The sequence below is a fragment of the Aotus nancymaae genome, unplaced genomic scaffold, assembly GCF_030222135.1.
Source record: "Aotus nancymaae isolate 86718 unplaced genomic scaffold, 86718_ANA_hifiasm-v0.15.2.pri h1tg000006l, whole genome shotgun sequence".
Taxonomy (NCBI): Eukaryota; Metazoa; Chordata; class Mammalia; order Primates; family Aotidae; genus Aotus; species Aotus nancymaae.
The window spans coordinates 19,549,265-19,566,611 of NW_026988417.1; the positions used below are offsets into that span (position 1 = coordinate 19,549,265).

Consider the following 17,347-nt stretch of genomic DNA (forward strand, 5'->3'; position numbering starts at 1 on the left):
TATATTTCTGACAAGGCTTGAGCTTTTTTTTTTTAATCTCTAGGGATTCTCCCCATTTTCTATTTCAGTTCATTGTTCTTGGTTTACTGTGAGCAAGAAAAGCAAATAAGTAAGTTGGCAGATTTATGTTTAAAATAAGTATGAATAAACCCAGAAGTAAGGCCTGCAGTATTCTATGTGTAAAATGCATAGGCTTAGTGGGGAAAAATCTGTGAAGTATTTTGACTGTTTGAAAGCTTTTTTTAAAAAATATTATTGTTTTGTTTACTTACTAGTTCACAGCCATGTTCTGAAGAGTTTAAGGTGTCAGATGGTTCACTTCTGGATATATGACATAAATAGGAGAGTAATATCTCCTTGAGTTTATTAACGTGCTACTAAATTCATGACGTGCTACGTATCTGTCTGTCACACAATGTTAATGATGACAGAGTATATTTAGATTTAATTTAAATAGAAAAAATGCTTCATCATTGAACTCTTATTTGTTAAAATGAAAGGAAAGAAAAATAAAACAGACTTCAATTTCATATATTTAAAGGTACTAAAGCATTCAACCTTTAAGTGATAATTACAGTAAGACCCTATAGCATAGCAAATTCCACAAGCAGCTTATTAAAATACATTCAGTTATCTGAAACTTCTCTAGTCATTAGAAGCCACTGTGAGAATTAGAGGTGCATTAGCTGCAGTTTCAGTCAAATCTGAGTTTGAATCATTGCTCTTTTATTAGATTCTCTAAAGTGACTTATCTAAGACGGAACCTCAGATTCTATGTCTGTAAAATGGGATTTCAGTACTGTACTTCTAAGTTTGTTATGAGGCATAAATAATCCTTGTCAAGTACCTCTAGCCTAGGCCTAGGGCTTGTTCCTTTCAGTAACTGGTGGTTTAGCACTTAATTATCATATGCCAAAATAGTTTGTAATGAGTTACTACTACAAAGGCCAAACCATGACCCGGCTGTAAGAATGCATTTTTCAAAATCATTTAAAAAAAGTTCTCATTAGAGGATAAAAGAACAAATAGTGAGAGAATCCTAAAGAATCTACAGCTTCTTGTTGTGACTGATTCTCAACCAGAGGAAAAGGAATTTTAAATAAAGGATTTCCGTTGGATTTCTAGCCTTATAGAAGAAACATTTTCCAAAATGCTGGTATGTTTTAATTTAATGATGCACTATTTGGGGTCCATTTTTTGTACATTCATCGTGATTCTAAAACTGAGTTTGGATGAAAAGCATGTAGTGCTTGCCTTGTTCTTACATCAGAAGAATTTTTTCTTTTGTCCATTTTATGCTTGTTTCCAAAGGCTTAAAATGAAAGCTTTGTTTCTGCAATAATGGCTTAGTATAGGCTTACATTGTTGATCCCCTCAGTAGATGCAATGTAATCCACTTTGGTAATGTGAATTTTTAAACAATCATCGGCCTCTGCCATTAACCCCTCTCTACTAATGATAATACTCTACAAAAACTACAAAGAAACTCAGGCCTAGCTTAACATTAGACTTGGAGCGCACTTAGCTGAATTTGCATTTCTTATTTTAGCAGCAGTGAATTGCTGAGCATATGTTGAACTTCATCAATACCAAAAGTAGAATAGGTGATTGTGAAACTAATGTTCAAGTGCAAGCATTCAAACACAAACACGGGAAACTAGAAGAAAATAATGATGAAACGAATTAAAAGTGCTTTCCAGTCCAAAATTCCCCTTGAAGGGGCTTCGGCTGCTGTTGCTTTTTGCAATATTTTTTAACTTGACCTGTTGCTTTGCTTAGTTCATTGTAGTGCAAATGTCTCAAATAAAGCTGTACATGAGTCATTTTTTTTTTCCTTCTCAGTTCAGGCTACTTGGATAATAGCTCACTTTGAACACAAGCATGGGAACCTATTGAATGTTTCCTGGATAAAGCCTACAGAGCTTTGCTCAGCAGCTTGACATGTTTCTTTAGGAGAGAGAAATGGTAAATTAGCTAAGAGCAATTTTATTCCATGACATATTTCCAAACTAACTTTGAGAACACATTTCCACTTAGTGTTTGGATTGCACTTTGGGGACTTAGAACTAAGGCTTCTTACGTATGGTTAAGTAATATAGATGGTGGAGGACTAAGTTGAGATGTTCCTTAGAGACTTGTAGACATTTAAAGCTTTACCTAAAGCAGAGAGGACTTCACTGCAGCTCCTATTGAAGCTGCAGTACTGTATGCCTTCAGGGCTGTGGATTTAATAAACAAAAGATCTGTCACCAAGCTTGGTTCACAGTAGGGGGTAGATGTAATTATATACTTTAAAGGGGAAAAGACTGTTGTTATTATTTTACATTTATTGAGTGCCAACATTTTGCAATGTGCTGTACCTAACATAGAATTAGACACAGTCCTTGCCCAGTGGACTATCTATTTAAATTAGACACAATCTAAATATTTCTCTTAAGTAGTTCCTGTGTTTTCAAATTTGTTACCCAGTGCATTGTATGAATGTACAAAAGTATTATTGTGCTTGCAAATGTTATTTAAAACTATAAAGGCTTTTAAAGACAGGTGGTAAAATGAGATGTGATTATTAGGCTATAAAGTCACCTATTGCTTTTCAGGTGTCTTCCTTTAACAATTATTATAGAACTAAATTTGAAATGAAAAGCAGGAAAAGTATTAAATTTAGAAAATGATAGATGCATCGTATTGATTTTTACTTTGGAAAAAAATGGCAGTTTAACAATAACAGCACTTGTTTAGTGCTTAACTAGGTTTGGAATTATATTTATTTGTGTGGCTTTTAATTAATTCCAGTATGGAATTCCACAAGGGTCAAGATCACATTTTCTAGAAGAATACATTGTACCTAATAAGCATTCAGTGAAGATTGTTAAAGGAATGAACAAAATGGGTTTGCAAATATATTTCCATGTTAGTTATTGTTTTCTCAGGACTCTTCTGATTTCAGAATCAAAAGAGGCAGTGCTGGACTGGCTTTGGGCCAGCACACACACACACAAAACCAAAAACCGAAAAAACAAAAAACAAAACATCCCCAAACGAAAACACCTTCCTGGGAGTATCTTTGAATAGCCCTGGTTTGAAATGCATTCTTTCTAACAAAGATGTTTCTTGTCTCTCAGCAAGAAAAAGCATGACTACCTAGCAAATCTTCAAGGTCTATGAGAGTCCTTAGAGCTGTCTTGATCCTTACCAGTGATCAAAGATCCTTTTCACACTGGATTCCTGGTTTCCAGGGATGTAGCTACTGTACACTATAGTCAGTTTACTGGTCTGTTGTGTAGTCACACACAGTTCTTATCACTGTTATAAGTCAGGCTGATATTAGAGGAAAATCTACAGATACACATGAAGAATCTATAGGTTGGTATGTTTATGTATGTGTCCTGGTTATTGTGACTATTTTATACCAACTGCTATATTCCCAGTTCCAACATTCTCATTCAGTTTCTTCTTGGTCTTAAGAGTGCACATCAGTTCTCAGTTGCATGACTTTAGCTATTCATTCAGTAGACAGTAATGAGTATCCTTGGTGTCATGGTGGAATCACTCAGCTTTGAGTTTGAATCTCTGGACTGCCATTTGCACAGTGTTATCTAAGTTATTCAACTTTTCTGAGTCCCAGCCTTCTAAGATGTAAAATGGAGAAAACAATTGTACTGAACTTGTCTTGTGTTTGCTTATCACATACTCACTGTTCTTCTTGTCTCTTCACTAAGATTCTGTTCCAGAAATGCATTTGTCATGTTCTCGTCACTGAATCTGATAGTCTCTTCAGCTACTTCCTCTTCCTTATTTCCACTGCTCCCTTTCCTCATCCCTGTTTCGTAGCTTAATGGAAGGATTTTCCTGGACAATTTTAAGCTCCTTTCACTCTCCCCTCCTCCTTCAGTGATATCACAAAGGGATTAAGTGTTAATTATTACATTTGTGTACATGATGTACAGATCTGTGTAGCCCACTCCAGCCTGTCTCTCCAGCTTTATGCCTTTTATCTCCAACTCTTTGCTAGAAAGGTTCATCCTTCTGTTTTTGAGACAACTCCATCAAACACATAGAAGCTAAATTTAGGTTGGGTGTAGTGGCTCATGCCTGTTATCCCAACACTTTGGGAGATTGAGGCAGGCAGAAAGCTAGGAGGTCAAGACCAGCCTGGCCAACATGGTGAAATCCTGTCTCTACTAAAAATTAGCCAGATGTAGTAGTGTGCGCCTGTAATCCAGGTACTTGAGAGAGAGGCAGAGGTTATAGTGAGACTAGATTGCGACAAAGCACTCTAGCCTGGGCAACAGAGCAAGACACTTGTCTCAAAATAAATAAATAAATAAATAAGCTAAATTTAGCAGTTCTCCTCCAAACCAATATCTCCTCTTGCTTTTCCTGTTTCTATTAATGATCCCAAATTTCTCCGAAAAAGCCCAGGCTACATGTCACTCATTGGATAGTCAATTGCCAGAATTCTGTGGATTTTTCTACCACACTGTCTTTCGCATTTGCCACTTCTCTTGTTTCCTCTTTGCCCAGCCCTCACTAACTCTTGGCTCCACTACTAGCAGGAAAGTCTTCAGGGGCTACACTACTTCTAGTCTCAAGTAAAATAGGAGTATATAAGTAAATAAGGAGCCATAAAGGTCATGCTGGTGTGTAGGATGCCAGTGACTAGCTTCTGACCCAGTGGCCAAGAGACCCAAACACACAGAGATCACTTCCTGACTCTACAGCTCAGTCAGGCTGCGGAAATGAGATGCCTTTCTGAGAGAATCCAGGAGAAATACTGTGTAATACTGGTTCCCTGCACTGGAACTGTGCAGGAAGATTGATAAAGAGGGAAGTGCATGGGAGAAAATGCCTCTGTGTTTCTAGTTAGTGCCACTGTATGTTAGACCGTTATGTCATACCCAGATTTTTCTGTTAGTGACTTTTATTTTGCATTCTCTCTCCCTACAAATTATCTGCCAGATTCATCTTGTTCAAATCTGATTCCTAAACTCCTGTGTAAACTTTATCCATGGCTTGAGCCTTCTGAAGGGACAGTGGTTCTCAAGTGTGGCTTTGGGACCCATAGTGTGAATATCATCTGGGAATTGTTAGAAATGCAAATTCTCTGGCCCAGACCAGATCTGTTAAATAAGAATCTGGAAGGTGAAAGGGTCCTGTAGGTCCTGTTTTAACAAATCCTCCAGGTGATTCTAGGCACTAACACTAGTTGAAAGCCAGTGCTTGAGCTAAGATAGTTATAAACATAGTTGGACTTGTAGCATCCTCCTCAATGCAGGCCAGCCAGATTCTCAGCTTGTATTTCCTGCTTTCCTCTATCACCAGAACCTCTCTTTCATATGTGAACCTCCAAATCTGAGACAGGGCTCAGTTTAAGAAGTTTATTTTGCCAAAGTTAATGACATGTACCTGTGACACAGCCTCAGGAGATCATGATGACATGTGCCCAAGGTGGTCAGACCACAGCTTGGTTTTAGACATTTTAGGGAGGCATGAGACATCAATCAACACATGTAAGATGAACATTGGTTCAGTCCAGAAAGGCAGGACAACTTGAAGCAGAAGCGGGGCAACTCGAAGTAGGGAGGGGTCATTGAGGTCATAGGTAGATAAGAGACAAATGGTTGTCTTGAGGCCCCCAAATTTATTTTCCTTTTTTTTTTTTTTCTGAGATAGAGTCTTGCTCTGTCGCCAGGCACCAGGCTGGAGTGCAGTGGCATGAGCTTAGCTCACTGCAACATCTGCCTCCCGGGTTCAAGCAATGCTCCTACCTCAGCCTCCCAAGTAGCTGGGACTACAGGCACGTGCCACCATGCCCAGCTGATTTTTGTATTTTTTAGTAGAGATGGGGTTTCACCATCTTGGCCAGGATCGTCTCAATCTCTTGACCTTGTGGTCTGCCCATCTCGGCCTCCCAAAGTGCTGAGATTACAGGTGTGAACCACCGCGCCCGGCCATTTATTTTCCTTTAACACATAATTTAGGCCCTTTGTGAATGCAGGCTCGTCTGTGCTTACCAGGTTTTTCATAATTTTGGGTTTTTTCCTTTTGCATCTTCAATCCAGCCATTTTTTCACAGGCTGTGTTTATGTCTCACTTCCATGAATCTCTTCTGAAGTGAAATCCTGTAGTATTTATACAATAGCAATACTATAAGAGTGATCATGCATTATTCCCTTTAATCATTATACTTTGTGTCTTATGCCCCAAAATAAGCTCTAGGAAAAGAAAGTCAATGTCTATGCCCCATTTTAATTCCCTGTAGTGTTTAGCACAGGGCTTCTTTATAGGTTTCAATGATGAATTTCAGGACTACAGAGACTAATGGTATTGAACACTCTGGGCTCTTTATTAGTCCTTGTCAATACAGTTTCACCTTCTAACCACCAGCTCTTAGGGACACTGTTTGTAAAAGGAGTCTTCTACATCAGTGGATTAGTTGAGTAAGTACCATTTTAAAAATGCTTCAGAGTTTGCCAAGTACTTTAGTAGCAATATGTCATTAGATCCTCATAACAACCCTGTCATGTAAGTGCTTTTATTATCTCCATTTTGCAGATAAAGGGACTAAAACTGGTCATGTTTAAAAGTACTGCTCCCTCTGTGAGAGTGAAAGACTTGGGAGGTTAGGCAGGAATCTCTCATCTAGGCAAAGATAATAAAAATTTCAGTTCCTTTTGTAAACAATTTCAGCTAAAAAATGTATTGTAACTTTCAATATGCAGAGTATTTATTCATATCAAAATTCTGATATCTTGCTTTCCAGGCAAAAGTAAACCAATCTTTGCAGTTAACTGTCATTGAAAAGAGTGGATTCTCTCTTTGGATAAGCACATTAACATTTAAAAGATTGTAAACAATTATCAGAATAAATGCTTATATGTGCACACATGCATATTTAAAATTAATGGCGATAGCTTTAAATTGAATTGAAATCAATTTATATAAATTGAATGAGTCAGATTCAAAAGATTTTATAAGAAATTTTATCATTAAGGCAAATACACATGGGTATCAGTTTAAATCTGATCTTATTTTTCCCTGAGTTTTTCTGCAAAGGAAGTGGAGGAAGAAAAGACTAGAATATTACATATACAATATGGGCATTCAGCTAAAATGGTACTTACCCTTAAACATCTATGGAAAAAAAAATATATATATGTAATATAAATCTAATTAAAAAAAGAATGAAAGGAGAAAAACCCTGGGTTTAATAAATGCCCTGGAAAATACGTAGAACTTTAACAAATGCCCTAGAAAATACCTACAACACCATTTATTCTTACATTCTTAAAAATTTTTACAACAGATTACCAAAAGAGAGCATACCTAATGCATTTACTTATTTTAAAGCACTGCTTTGATATAAGTATGATCAAATATTTTGCCCTAACTTCTCAAAGTTTGTTTTCAGAAAAAGCCGTATCTAGAACTTTTGAATTTTGTTTTTGCTAGAAAGGACACCATTCCTTCATCATACTGTTTGATATCTTTCATATAAATCTCAAAACAACAAATACCTCTCAGAGTTCAAAACTAGGGGGAAAAAAATCTCTTGATGAGCTATTGTTTCTTTTTTTTATAGTTGACCATAATTTTATATATGAAATGTGACTGATAAATATTTGCTTCGTGGTGGAATACAGTGATGAAAGAAATATACTTTATTTAGCCCTTCCTCTGGCTGCCAAAAATTTAGTGCTCAGTTTTGTGTTAAATGGCAGTGGCTTTTCTTAGTTAAGTGTTTCTAGTATACTCTTGTTCACCCTGATTTACTATTTTAATGCTCTTTTATGATTTTACTCTCTCTGTGCCCTTCAAAAATCTGTTTTGGAAGATGCTGGAGTATAAATAGCATAGAAATTGAACTGAATATTCTGACATTTACAGTTCTAAGGATAATTCTATTTTAAGGATGATTCTGTCTGCAAGTAAAATCATTAGATAGCTATATTCTATGTATTTCAGACGAATTTTGATTGTCATATACCTTTTCTCAGAATCTAGTGTGTCTTGTTTCTTTGTCATTTTTCTTCCCTTAAAAACATGTCTCTTTTTACCCAAGAATGTATAATAACTCAGTGAGACTTATATTATTAAATTGATGTTTCGAAGGGCATTTAATTCTTCTGAATCCTTCCACAGACCCTAAATTTTCTTAATTGTACCAAATCCCTTATGGATTCTATACCCCAGAAAGCATGGCTACCCATTTTGCTTATTTCCAACTTTGAGCTTTTATTTTTTCTGGTTCTTGTTGCATGTGCTTGCATTTTTTTCCTTGGTTTTTCAGCTATTCCACTTCTGCTTTGTCTTTCAAAGCCTGGCTTAAGACTAACCTCTTTTGGTAAGACTTACTTAATGAACTCTAAGTGACTCTTACTCTGAGTCTTCTTGGAATTATCTACTCAGGTTTTATTCTATTAATTTGCCCTTATTTGTTTGACATGTTAAAAGAATTCTGAAACCTTTTTTTTTTTTTTTTTTCAAGTACCTGAATGAGTTCTGGCTCCAGTTAGAAAATTTGATAATTGTTTCTTAGAATGTGTCTTCTTTTCCTTTTATTTTCCACAAACCACAGAGTTTAATCTGCTCATTAAATAACGTTAGCTCTCTAATTCTTAGAAGCATAGAATATTATGTTTATCTTAGCAAGGACTTTTTTAGGAAATAAGATAATTATTTTTGTAAAATTTAAATTTCATCTTAAAAGGGTGAAACACATTTTTTGATATAGTTATACATTAAAGCATCCCAAACAGCAGGTTTCTAAGCTTGTTTCTTTGTTTCCCATCCTATTACTCATATTCTTTCCAGATTGAGGCATATGGCTTTAATTATCAAGTATATGCTGAGGACATGCAGAGCTACAGCTTTTTTCCTGACTTTTCTAATGAAGCCAGTTCCTAACAGCAACATTTGCCAGAATATTTTGTTGTATTATGACATTAAACATGGGCCAGCAGAGGTCTGGCTAATTGAGAATGATACCTTTCCCCTCCAACTGCTTGTTTACTTTCCACGAAGCTAATTTAGTTCAGTTATAAAATGAAACCTCATAATCCAGTGTAAATGAGTTTGTTCACATAATATCAATTGCTAGGATGGGGTAAATCCTAAAAATAAATAAACAAAAATTCTGAAAAAGTTATTTTAGAAAAATGAATAATTGCAGCTTTGTTGCTTTTATTTAGTACCTGCAAGACTGGAAATGACATTGAGTAATTGTTTTTCTTCCTTCTTTTAATAATTGGTAAGCATGATTTGTAATTAGTGGGTAAATTGCTTATAGGCAAAGACTTGCTAAAGAGCTTTAAAATTATAATTTTATTTCATTTCACTGAAGAACAGAAAACATTATTTCTTATTATGTGAAGTGATAAAATTTTTTAAACTTTTATAACTCAAATTAAGTAACCCATATGCCAGATATATTTCGTACTTATGATGCATGAAAACTTTAAAATTATCTGGAGCCATGAAGCACTTGCCATCACTGCCCATTCCATTAATTATCTTCATCCATCTCCTTTGAATGATGGCACTCTGATTTCTGTCAAAGCAGAACCTGTGTGTCTATTTCATACATGTTGAAAATCTAAATGTTGTTTCCAAATTTGGACCTTTGAATTTTGCTCTATTGGCTACACACTAATTTTATGAACAATGCCAATGACTTTATGGAACATCATGCCTTTGGCTTTTAGAGCATATTCTACATAAATAAGTTATGCAATGGGAGAGTCAATCGGACTCCTTAGAATGCAATGGTCATCAAAGTGTGTTCAAAGGAAACTAAGAGTTTCTTAGAACTACTCTACAAGTTTCTGGGGAGAAGAAGAAGGTTGTTGGTCAAGTTAGAATGTCCATTTCAGTTCTTTGAATGATTTTTAAAGAAAATATGAATTTGAATTGTAAATAAACTTTGAATACCGCTGAGTTCAATAACTTCTTTTGTAGATAAGAAGTTATTCAGACAAGTGAAGTAATTTGATGAATGACACATAGGAATATTTTGCTAATGCTCGAATTTGAACACATAGTACTATAAATTCTTAGATGATTTCTCCTTTATTGCAAGTAGAATAAAATTCTCTCCATGAAGGTGAGAAATCTATTTTGATATTTTAATATTAAACAGTTTTTGAATCTAAAAGGTGGAAAACCACCAAACTCCTTAAATTTGCTATAAGGTTCAAAAATGTTAGTTAATGTACTACTCCATTTTGTGTTTTTAGATTTTCCAATTTTTAGTGTTTATCTAGCTCTAATCACCAATTTTGCCACAATAAATAGAATAAGAGGATTACAATTTGAAAAAAAAAAATTATATTTGAAAATGGAGTTTGTATATGTGGAACTTTAAGAAAAATATTTTAAAATGTTATTAGGTTTTAGTTATGTCCTAAGCACTCTACTATATATTGTGGATTAAAAAATGGAGTCAAATAAGGAGTCTAGAATTAAAGAATTCACAATTCAACAGGAGTGACAATGTAAAAATAAACTGTGGTACATTCACACGTGTGTACATGTCTGTGTGTCTGCATGTGGGAGCATGGAAAGTGGTGAGTGAAGAGAAAGACAGGCAGAAGAATGACAGAGATATTGATTAATTCATGGGAGTGTCACTAAATCAGGTTATGGAAGCTGGAGAATAGGACAAAATACTGGAACCTGTTGAGTCACAGATATTTTCAGCTAAAGAATGTCCACTAGGTAGAAAATAGCTTAGCATTCAGGCAAGTAGTTAAGGCTGGGAATATTTACCCATTCAGACATTCACTAAATATTATAGGGTGTTAACTGTGCCTCAGGCATTATGATAGGAACGATACTAGGGAAGGAAATACATGGATGAAATGACATGGACTATTTCTCCAGGAAATTTAAAGTCCATCAAGGTGAGAAACATAAACAAACATTATAACTTAATTATTATAGTAAGAGGATTATATTGTAATAAACAATCAGATAAAATAAGATGTATAATTAAAATAGGCCAGGCGTAGTGGCTCATGCCTGTAATCCAAGCACTTTGGAGGCCGAGGTGGGTGGATCACCTGGGGTCGGGAGTTCAAGACCAGCCTGACCAACATGGTGAAACCCCGTCTTAAAAAAAAAAAGATGTATAACTAAAATATATGATTTGTAATCATGTTAGAACAATTTTAATTTTTATAATTCTAAAGACCTCATTCTTATTCAATAAAGATAATTATTTCACCGGGAGTGTTTGTTGAGAGTGTTTATTACATAAGAGAATATCAATGTATACTGTTTAGGGGTCTTCACAAAGAAGATAGCATTTGTGTGAGGATTGACAGTTGGTGTTGGAAGTCATTGCTAGCATACTAGTACAATCACGGGACTAGAGTCTATTTAAATATACCAGTTAAGTGCATATTGGGATTGAAAATAGATTTTGCTAACATCTCTCAAAGTTAGGCTTTGAATCCTTCAGAGCAAATGCCTCTCTGGGTAACAGTCTAAGCTGATTTGACAGTACATATCCATGATGTTTGATGTTTTTGTGTCACTGAAAATAATCAGACAGGTTCTATTAATTTGCTTAGGAATAATATGCTAGAGTCAAAACCAACCTCAGCAGTTGATGATACTGTTTTTCATTGTATCTCAACCATCCTGAGAAGTACTATGGGCTAGTTTTCTGAGGCCCTCTTCTGATCTCATGAGACTTTTCTTAACCTGCTTGCTCTTTTCATGACTGTCAAATTCCTTGGCTATCCTAATTTTATCATTTTTATTTTCTTCTTTGCGTCTTTTTTCCCCTTTTCCTTTAGATTTTTATTCTGTTTTCCTATTGTGTTTTCATGTAAACCTTATACTATAGCACTGTATTACATACTTTCTAGTTTTACATTTGTCTTACCACAAATTTAGCAGTATTAATTGTACAAATCTAGCTGAATGATCAATTTATTATGTGGTTCTTTTGTCTTTATCAACTGGTATATAGATTTTTCTTTTCAACTAGTTTAGAATAAATCAATATTCCTGGAGGCAACACGGCTTAAATGAGAAGGTTCCACCAAACTCCTTTCCTGCATAGAACTTACTGTTGGTTTAAAGCCTCCAAATGCTAATGAAATCTTAAATGTAGTGGTGCAAAGCATGAAACAAAAGTAGTGTGTTAGGCGATATGTTGGGGTTGGTGTTAGATTAGCACTATTGTTAATTACTCCTCACTATAACACAGCATCAGTTTTGGATTTTGGAAAATTAGTTATTTTTCATTTGAGTGGTATTCTAGAGGTTTGAGTTATAACTTGCTGATTTACAGCGTGTTTTCAAATAAAAACAAATTAATAGTTTTAAAGTATTTGGAAAGCATAAAGTGTTATATGCATAACAATTGTATACTCTCAGAAGATAGACGTTTATGTTTGTTAGCATATACACACAAATTCTAATTTCTCACACTTGGTTTTGGGGCTTATTTGATTTGGGAAGGATATTTTTTTCCTATTTCCAGAAAACTGACAACAAGGGGGGAACATGGATGGTATTAGTTCCTACCACAAAGTAAATCATTTAGAAGTTAAGGTGTCAGGTCATGTTATTACGGAATGAGAAAAATCTTGCAGATTACATGCTTCATTACTTGATAAGGAAAGAGACATCCTAATATATAAGTAAATTCATTAAGTGTATAGCCAAAACTGGTTTCCATGCTTATATGAAAATTGGGTCTTTAACTGCAGCTCTCTTTAAGCCTCTAAGAAAGTAAGAAAACAAACCAATAAATAAACTTGCTGTAGATAAATTTTCGTATCTAAGAAAACTCAGCTTTTTATTGAGGATGGACACATGACTCTGTTGTAAAGTTATTCTGCAATATTGCGAAAAGTATTAGGAGCAATGTTCAGTTATGCAGTCTTTTATGATATTAGGCATGTCTTTTTGATTTTCAGTAAATTTCACAAAGATTTATATGAATTCACATAGGAAAAAACAGAGAAATAATATGATGATATCACTAGGAAAATATTAATGCTATCTGGAGGTAAAAGAAAATTACATCAGAAAAATACATTTCCAATACATTTTCCAATTATTGCTATGAAGTGATGTTCACTTACAAAAGAAGTCTTACCAGTCTTCAAGTGTGAATGAGTGCAGCAGGCCTTACGAATATTGCATTCTTCCTAAGATAAATTTTGTGTCTATATTATTATAATTTTCAAAATCTATTTTGATTAAATACATTTGTTTGCAAATATTAATTAATTACAGCTAATTATGGTTAACATTTCTTTAATACTGTGATGTCAGTCACTGTACTAAGAGATTTTTACTAGTGAGTTTCCTCACTCACTAATATTTTCTTACATCAATCTTTGCCACTAGATTTTTTTAAATAAGAGCTTTCTTGAAGTATAATTGAAATGCCATAAAATTCAGCCTTTTAGGGTATGTAACTCGGTGGTTTTATTATATTTGTAGAGCTGTGTAACCATCACCCCATCTCATTTTCAGACATTTGTATTATCTCACAGAAGAATCTCAGTGCCCATTAGCAGTCGCTTTTTACTCTCCTGACTCCTACTATTCTTGGCAAACATTTTCTGTCTCCATGTATTTGTCAATTCTGGATACTTTATGTCATGGAAATTGCACAATATGTGGCCTTTTGTGAATGACTTCTTTCACTTAGTGAATATTTTCAATGTTCTTCCATGGTTTACTTACATATTGGTAAATTACTCCTTTTTACTGCAGAATAATACTTCATTGCATGGATATACCTTACTTTGTTTATCCATTCACCAGTTGATGTGCATTTGGGGTTTGGCTGTCATGAATTATGCTGCTACGAGCACTCATGTTGAACTTTTGTGTATTTGAGATTGTTTCCAATTCTCTTGTGTACATACCTAGAGGTGGAATTGCTTTTGGTCACATAATAACTCTATGTTTAGCATTTTGAGGAACTGCCAGTCCATTTTAAAAAAAAAAAAAAAAGAAGAAAAAGCTGTGCCATTTTACAATCCTTTTCAAAACTTCTTACTGTCTGTTTTCTTTATTTTAGCCATCCTACCGAGTGTGAAGTGGTATGTCATTGTGCTTTTAATTGTATTTTCCTAATAACTAATAAAATTGAGCTTTTTTCATGTGTTTATTGACCACTTGCTCATTTTCTTTGGAGAAATACTTATGAAAATCTTTTACCTATTGCTATCAATTGAGCTATTTGCCTTTTTATTTTTGAGTTGCAAGAGTACTTCATGTATTGTGACTATAGTCCCGTATGAAATATCTAATATACTAATATTTTTCCCATTCTATGTGCTATTTTCCCTTTTTTGATGTATAATTGTAGCACAAGTGTTTGTAATTTAGATGAAATTCATTTTTATTTGTCATTTGTACTTTTAGTGTCATCTCTAAGAAACCATTTCCTAATCCAAGGTCACAAAGATTTACTCCTATATATCTGCTAAAAAATATATAGTTTTAGCTCCTACATTTAGGCAAATGATCCATTTTCAGGTAATTTAAAAAATATATGTTGGGAAGTAGGAATTCAGCTTTATTAATCTGCATGTGTATATTGTTATTCCAGCACGCTTTATTGAAAACATTTATCTTACATGATTTAATTATTTTGGCACTCTTGTTAAATCAATTGCTCATAAATGTAAAGGTTTATTTCTGAACTCTCAATTCTATTCCATTGATACACATCTATTCCTACGGCAGTAACATATTGTCTTGTTTCCTGTAGCTTTGTCATAAACATGAAGTCAGAAATTCTGAGACCTCCAACCTTGGTCTTCATTTTCATGATTGTTTTGAATATTCTTAGTCCCTTGTATATCCATTTTAGGATGAGCTTGTCAATTTTTGCAAAAAAGATAGCTGGGATTTTTATCAGGCTTGAGTTGAATCAGTCAGACAATGTGGGGAATATTATCATCTTAACATACTGTCTGGCTGGGCGTGGTGACTCATGCCTGTAATCCCAGCACTTTGGGAGGCCAAGGCAGGCAGATGACTTGCGGTCAGGAGTTTGAGACCAGCCTAACCAACAGCAAAACCCCATTTATACTTACAGAAAAAAAGAAAAAAGCAAAAATTAGCTGGGCATGGTGGCAGACATCTGTAATCTCAGCTACTCAGGAGGCTGAGGCAGGAGAATCAGGAGGCAGAGGTTGCAGTGAGCCAAGATCGTACCACCGCACTCTGGCCTGGGCAACAGAGTGAGACTCCATTTCAAATATATGTGTATATATTCTGATCTGTGAATATGTGATGTCTTACCATGTAAGTGTTCTTTGATGTCTTTGAACAATGTTTTATTTTCAATGTACAAACCTTGCACTTCTCTTGGTAAATTTATTCCTAAACATTTCAGTTGTTGTAATGCTGTAACAAATGGGATTGCTGTCTTAATTTCATTACAGGTTGTTCATTGGTAGGATGTAGAAAAACAATTGAGTTTTGTATATTTATCTTGTATTCTATAACTTTGCTAAACTAATTGATCAATTCTAAGAGTATGTGTGTGTGTGCATGTGCACGCATGTGTGATTGTGTATACCCTTTAGCATTTACTATGTATATATTTTTTTATCTGTAAAAAGCAGTAGTGATACTTTACTTTCCAGTCTGGATGTCGTGTGTGTGTGTGTGTGTGTGTGTGTGTACATAGACACATACACTTTTGCGTAATTGCATTAGCAAGAACAGAACTTTCAGTAAAATGTGCAAGTGAAGTAGAGAGAGCAGATACCTGTGTTTTGTTTCTGTTCTTTGGAGAGCATTATTTTTCATAGATACCAGGATCATGAGCCAACTGATTTCCAAACCTACCCTGGGGCTGGAAAGAGGGGAGTAGTAATAGATAAATTGAAACAAAACAAAAGGAACACCTGTAATCCTAGCACTTTGGGAGGCAGAGGCAGGCAGAGATCACTTGAGGTCAGGAGTTCGAGGCCAGCCTGGCTAACATGGTGAAACCTTGTCTCTACTAAAAATACAAAAATTATCTGGGCGTTGTGGCAGGCGACTGTAATCTCACCTATTTGGGAAGCTGAGGCAGGAGAATCGCTTGAAACCTGGGCTGCAGGGAGCTGATACAGCTCCACTGCACTCTATCCTGGGCAACAGAGCGAGACTCCTTCTCAAACAAACAATCAAACCCCCCCACATAAAATCTTGCTGTTTTTATTGATATTTGGCAATTTTCTTAGAATAAATTATCCTCAGATTGTTGCATGACATCAGTTTATTTTCAGAGTTCTGAAGAAGCTGATTTTGATAACGTTTGTCATTGCTTTTCTTGAGTAAAATATTTCAAATGGTTCTTACCTTACCATTCTGGACTTGGCAATAAGTTTTTATGAGACAGAGTTTAGGGGCAGAAAGGAGAAAATTTAGGACTATCAGTTTGGAATTACCAAAGAGATAAGTTTTTTGTGCTTTAGAAATTATCCTTTTATATACAAGAAAAAGTAGCATATTTAGAGAATACCCTTATACATATTAAAGTGAAAGCTGTTAAACTTTATAGCGTGCTTTTAAATTCTTCTGGGGGGAAAAAATTCAATGGACTAATAATTGACTGAGACACCTTTTATGTTTTATTATGTGAGCTGAGAACTTGGATACGTGCTAACTTTCTGGTTGTCAACACACTCTATTTTTAAATAATCAGTTTGGGTGAAATAAAGCTGAAGATAGAATTCAATTTCTTACTACTAATCCAGAATATGCCCTTGAATCATTGTTTAAGCACTCTTTTCTAAATCATTGTATGGTTACACCTATGTTTCACCTCCTTCTTTCTCCCTCCCCCTTCACTGAAAACAGATTGACTCTGTAGTACTCTGCAATTTGCTTTGCCAGTCACATTCTAGCAGCTGAGAATCACTCTTGCTTACTTTGTTCTGAATAACTCTGAACCAGGAATTTAGCTTGTTTTTAAAATCTGTTAACTGACAGATGTTTCTCTATAGGCCCCTGTTGTCACACAGAACAAAGAGAAAGATGCTTTGGCCAATTCAATTTGCCAAGAAATTGATTTTTCATTATTTGGTTCAAGTTTTGAGCCATAGACAGTTCCTTTATTAATTTGTTTTGAAAAATAATGGAAGTCGAGAATATGATGTTGTCTTGCTTTTATTTCATATGTAAAGGTAGCAATTATCTAGGAGAAAACATTATGAAAAATGGTTTCAGAAGAGAATTTTATTAGGGAGTAGTTAGAAATAGTTTGTCAATTGCATTTACTTTGGATTGTTGCCTAATAGATAACAAGAAATAGGTACCTACGCCAAAGATTGGTGCCAATTGATGCAATTAGTTGTAGCTTTGAAGTAATTAT

General features: G+C 34.8%; 1 protein-coding gene and 1 long non-coding RNA gene across 3 annotated transcripts in view; one reads left to right on the forward strand and one right to left on the reverse strand.

Moving 5' to 3' along the window:
* The window catches only part of SLIT2 (slit guidance ligand 2), a 376,642-nt gene that overhangs the window by 64,388 nt on the left and 294,907 nt on the right, over positions 1 to 17,347 (forward strand). The gene's annotated exons all lie outside the window — the stretch shown is intronic.
* Positions 1 to 17,347, reverse strand: part of LOC135269676 (uncharacterized) — a 40,557-nt gene that overhangs the window by 2,619 nt on the left and 20,591 nt on the right. Inside the window, exon 2 of the long non-coding RNA XR_010337926.1 lies at positions 6,015 to 6,122. This is a non-coding gene — a long non-coding RNA (uncharacterized LOC135269676). The remainder of the gene's footprint in view (positions 1 to 6,014; positions 6,123 to 17,347) is intronic.